Source organism: Limulus polyphemus, unplaced genomic scaffold (assembly GCF_000517525.1).
Source record: "Limulus polyphemus unplaced genomic scaffold, Limulus_polyphemus-2.1.2 Scaffold20, whole genome shotgun sequence".
Lineage (NCBI taxonomy): Eukaryota > Metazoa > Arthropoda > Merostomata > Xiphosura > Limulidae > Limulus > Limulus polyphemus.
In genome coordinates this window covers 1,843,137-1,849,140 of record NW_013665630.1, presented here as the reverse complement: position 1 = coordinate 1,849,140, position 6,004 = coordinate 1,843,137, and the positions used below count along the sequence as shown (strand labels likewise).

The 6,004-nt window shown below is 30.2% G+C and overlaps 1 protein-coding gene across 1 annotated transcript in view; it reads left to right on the top strand.

The window, feature by feature from the left end:
- The window catches only part of LOC106458105 (folliculin-interacting protein 2-like), a 26,186-nt gene that overhangs the window by 14,136 nt on the left and 6,046 nt on the right, over window positions 1–6,004 (top strand). The gene's annotated exons all lie outside the window — the stretch shown is intronic.

The following is a 6,004-nucleotide window of genomic DNA, read 5'->3' as shown; positions in this document are numbered from 1 at the left end:
GATTTTTGTGTGTCACGTGGTATGTTGAATGCAGCACTGGTTCAAATTAGATGTTTGTGATGTAAAAATACAAATTCAATAGTTCTGTACAAATTAGGAACTCAAACTACCAATATTAATAGGCTAGAATTTAAAATAAGAACTTCTTAACTTTTCTGTTTGCTAATATATTGTTCATATACTGAACCAGACACAGTGGCCCCCTGCTCAACTCATTCTATTTTTTGAAATGCTCCCTTATATACACTTCTATATATGACATGTGAATAACCAATTGAAAGCTCAGAATATCCCCCTAGTGGTTTTCTCAACCATTTTGACATGTTATTGTATTGTGTTAATCTCTTTTTTTTTAATATGTACCTCCTATTTCCATTCTGTCATAAAACCCCGTTAATAGTAAAACTCAATACGTAAAAACTGACAGTTCTTGTGCAAAGATGTTAAACAAAATAATAAAATGAAGATCAACGTTTTTTTACTTGCACAAACATTTATTTGTAAAGTTAAAAAATTAAAAATATACAAGTTAAAAGAAACTTAAAATTCTATGTGTATTGGTGTAAATAATTACAACCCGTAATGTACAAACTGTCAACGGGTCGAGTGGGTCTATTAAGGCCACATAGTTCCTGTTTGGGTAACTGTGTTCTTCTATGATGGACGACGCTTAGAAGACAGGAACGACCAAAGAAGACTACGTGATATTGAAGTGTACAATGGAAGACGAAAAAGAAGAGGGTCACATTGTCAACAAATTGAGAAGTTTACATAGAAGACAACTTAATCAACTAAATTTTGTAATGAAATGCAAGAAAAACTGTGTTGTGCCAAATAGTATTATAGTTAAATGTAACTTAAAAGACAATAGGGCAATGTCTATTATAAAACAAACTCAATTTAAAATTCTTAGAAGTATTATCAAAGAAAAGAGGAGTAAAACTGCAAAAACCCAATAAATTAATAATGTGATGCTAAATGAGAAGTACACTAAATTGTTAAACAACCCAAAAATAATAGATATGTCAAAGGAAAATATTACAACAGAACAAATTAAAATTCTTGAGCTAGGTTTGAATTTTTCGGTAGATAACAGTAGGTCAGGGAAAGATGATTTAATAGTGGCTGTAGAAACTAGTTTAAAAAAAATGAAAGTTAATGATAATATTGTAAAGGATACTGTTAGAACATCAGTGGCAAAAATTTTAACTTCAGATACCAGAAAAACTAAAAGAAACTTTTATAATCATGAAGTTAATGAACTCATGCTATTAAAGATAATATGAACATTGTTATTTCTAAAGCAGATAAAGGTGGGGAGATTGTCATATTAGATAAAAATGTGTATAATGATAACATTAAACAACTTTTAAATGATGGTTCTTATATTGAAATCAAGAAAGATCCTACGAATATAATACATGATAAAGTAAGAACGGCTGTGAAAACCTGCAGCTTATTAACAGTTAATGAACAAAGAAATATTGTACTATATCAGTTTAATTTACCAAGGTTTTATGCACTCCCTAAGGTACATAAAATCAGGGTACCGTTCCGCCCTATTGTGGATAACAGCGGATTGTAGACACATTTGGTGGCTAAGTTTATTGTTAAAAAATGTTTGTTTTTAACAAATTCGCATACATACTCAGTTAAAAATTCATTGGAATTTGTTAAAAAAAGGTTAAGAATGTGCACATAATAGAAAGTGATAAATTAGTTGTTTTTTATGTATTATCATTATTTACAAATGTACACGTAGTAGAAGTGTCAAGTTGTTTTAAAATATAGATTACTAGCTAGTAAGATTTTGTCACGGTTAGAAGTACATGATATGAATTTAACAAGATTGTGTGTAACAAATAGTTATTTTAAGATAGGAAATAATGTTTAGAAACTAAATAAACTGGGGTCATCTTTATCACCTTTGTTAGCGGACATTTTCATGTTTGGGGTTGAAACTTATGTGCTAAAAACAGCATTGATAAAACCCGAAGTGTGGTAAGGTACGTGGATGACACGATTCTGGTGTGGCGACATGGTAATGACACATTAATTGAGTTCCAGAAACATCTGAATTTCATTAGCCCTGATATGCAATTCACTTTAAAAGTCGAAGGTTATGGTTGTTTAAATTTTTTAGATGTTTCTGTAAAAAGAGAGAAGGGGTTTCTGTCTACTTTTGTATACAGGAAACCATTCTCAGTTGCCATGCCGCCGCATTTGAGATTGTGTCTTTTATGGTCACAAAAAATATCCTCATTTTCGTCTTTTGTTTATAGGGCTATCAATATTTCGTCATATGATGAGGATTTGATGTTAGAATTAAAGTATTTAAAACAGGTAGTGACTGATAGAGGGTATCAACCTCAAATCCTAGATAGGATGTACAGTAAGTATTATAACAAACTTCAAATTTCTGGATGTACGAAATTGGAAATAACAAAAAAGGAAAATAGAGAAAAAATATGTTTGCCTCATGTTTTACCATGGTCAATAAAAACAGATAATATGTTTAGGCAAAACTTGAATTGCCAAGTAACATTTACTCCTCAATTAAAATTATGTCATATAATTAATGGTTTGAAAGACAAAATTGAATTGAGGGATAAATATGGTATATACAACATTTCATGTACTTGTGGTCTAAGTTATATTGGACAGACAAGTAGGAACCTTAAATTTAGAGTAAAAGAACATCAAAATACTGTAGATAAATTAAAAACGGGTGAATCGGCTTTGGCGGAACATATGACGAATTTTAAACATATTATTGATTTGGATAATGTAAAAATTTGTAAACTGTTAACAGATAAAGATGAATTAAATATAAGAGAATCTTTAGAAATTGTTAAAAACAAAATAAGTTTAAATAAAGATTTAGGCCCAGGAGCCATTGAAATAAATTTTTGGAAATTGTTGTAAATGGTGCCATTGTACTTGTATGCTAATTATACACGTACCTTAGGTTTATAAGCAGTGTTATGTGTACTTCTTGATGGATTCTCATGAAGGTGGTGTAATTATTTACACAGAAACATGCAGAGTTTAAATTTTTTTTAGCCTGTATATTTTTAATTATTTAACTTTACAAATAAATGTTTGTGTAAGTAAAAATGTTGATCTTTGTTTTATTATTTTATTTAACATCTTTGCATAAGAACTGTCAGTTTTTAAATATTGAACACTGTACTAATTGATAAATTAAATGCTGGGGCCATCAATTAATCAGTCAACAAATACCTTTAATTGCCTAGCTCTAACTGTCATTATTATTATTAACTTTAAAACTTGATTAGGTGACATACTGAGGGCTCTATTTGTGCTTAAATATTTAACATGACTTCAAAAGTCTGTACTAATGATTGCATGATAGTAAAAGTTTTTTTTACTTACTCATTGCAAACACTTACTCTGTTACTACAAAGTTAATGTGATATAATAAGAGGCAAATATTTACACAGCTATGTTCACAGGTTCACTTTATTTTCCAGTCACATTAGGGTGCCAAATACCTGGGTTCTTGTGAAAGTGTACTTTTATGTCGAGGAATGTAGAAGTCAAGATCATTGGTATCAACAGGAATGTAGGCCTTCAGAAAGTTATTTAACAATGTTTGAAGAGCACTGTATAGGCCTCCTTTAAAAAAACCCAATACAATTTAGAACTGTTTGTTATTAGTTTGGTACAAACATTTATTCCTTTATATACTAGAAAAAGATTAAAAAAAAATTGAGATTGATGACCATAAAGAATGAAAGAAGAACTTTAGCAATGTATGTACAGTAAGAGTAAATGCTGATTGAGAGTTACATGTTGTAGTAGGTGTAATTCAGGCAGTTACAAAAAAATTATAATTTATTTGTGACAAAAATAGTTCATGAAGTTGTCATAATCATTAACATTCATAATAGTTATATAATGCTTGGAGACGGCTTGAATGGGTAATAAAGAAAAACTGTAATATAAGTTTAACAGCAAATGTATAATGTTTCGACAAGGTTTTGTTATCATCAGGTACATTCATAATAGTTGTATAATGAAATATAGTGAATTTTCCAAGAAATTATCTTGAATGCATGGAGATAAAGTAACTAACATGAATATATTTCCAGATGTTTATATAATATTAACAATCACTGCTTCAATAGTTGGAATACTTAGAATTTTCATTAAAGAAACCAGTAGCTTGATAAAATTTTGAATTCCTGTTATTTGCTTCTTATCTAGGCAACAAAAAATTATAGCTGGTGGCCAAAAGTAGAACAAGTATTATAAAAAATATTTTTCAGACCTTAAATATTATATATAACATTGTTACTTGTTAATAAAACTCCTTAAATAAAGGTCTTGTTCCAAATATCTTAATTCTATGTAAATGGAACTCGAAATATTCATTCAGTCACATAACTGACACCACATACATATATGCACACACAATTCTGCATTTGTTTTATAAATTATCTGACTTGATCGTACATCATGGTGTTTTATGCCAATTTCTTACATAAATTGTACTTGAAAATAGTAATAAAACTAGCCCTAAATTTATTTTATGTGTAAAAGCCTACAATAGCACAGTTTTCTGCAGGAAAGTATAGTTATTCATAAGAATGTGAAAAATAAAGATTACATTCCTGAATGGAAGATATAGTTAAGAATGGAATTTATATGTATTTGGTGGGAATACTAGGTTAATCTTGCAGTGTATTTTGCCTCATCTCGAGGATACCTTTGAGAGCTATCTGTTTGATGGACATATAAGTCTTTAAATTTCTTTACTATTACAAGGATTGTATATTGTCACAATTAACATGATACCATTGAATGATATCAGTTGTACAATTTTACAATTCAGTATTGTTATTTTTTAAGTGAAGTTATTCATAGATCCTCTGCTTAAACCATCTTTGAGTTGCGCACTGTAGCTTTAGTTCACAATAACCTGATGAGCATTTTGTAGTTTCATGAAGTTGCACCTGTTATATATGTTAATTTTTGGAACTTAACTTTATGGCAGGATTACCTTACTCATCTTGGAAGTTTCTCATCTTGTATCCTGTTGTTAGTACACTTGTAGCTACTGTTATTGGTACTTTTCAATGCATGCATTGGAAGGAGAATTAGTATAAGCTGTTTCATTCTTAGTTGAATGGTTCTGTAACCAATTGCACTGTGTTTGCTATTACCTGGAGCTATGGGTGAGAGAGTAAAACTTGTTTGGCATGACCCATTGGCATCTTCCAGTGTGAGACAGTTTTGTGTTCTTGTGTCAATATTACTATGTTGCTCTTGAGTTTTATCTGTTGAAGGTGCATTATGATGCAATATCTTGAGACTATTTGGTGTCATTAATTGTGGCCAACAGTGACTGGCATCAGACAGTTTCATGCAATGTCTGAATGGAATTCCTCCATTCTTACCACTGTCTAGTCACAACACAGCAATATAGCCACTGGCTATTTAGGTGAAATATGTTTCATTTTACTGCAATGAAGATTAATTATTTTATAGACCACTAATTTTTTCTTCTACAGAACCAATAGGTGCCTTTTCTCATTTCCCATTTTAGTGTACAAATGCTAAGTATATGGATCAAATTGTCTTTAAAATTCACATTTTAGAAATGAAACAAAATTTTATAGAGATGCTTAACTCTGCTGTTACTGATGTACTCTCCTCCCCGCATGATATGGCTGCAATAAAAAAAAAATTGAATGCATAGAATATGCCAGGTGGAGACCTGGCACAGGTAGTATCATGTGAGTACAATATGGATGTTTTAGAGATGCTACAGATAAAGTAGCATGAGTATGTATGTATGGTAAAAACAGAAGAGTAAAAGCCATAAACCTTAAAAATTACAAGAGAAATAATTATAAGGAGTATCAAACAAAGAATCTTTAAACTTTATTTTTCCTTCAAAAATGTTTATTTAAGCAGTTTTATGCCATTTTCATACAGTACAGCATATTTTCTAGTTGTGTCATTTCAAAGGGATCTA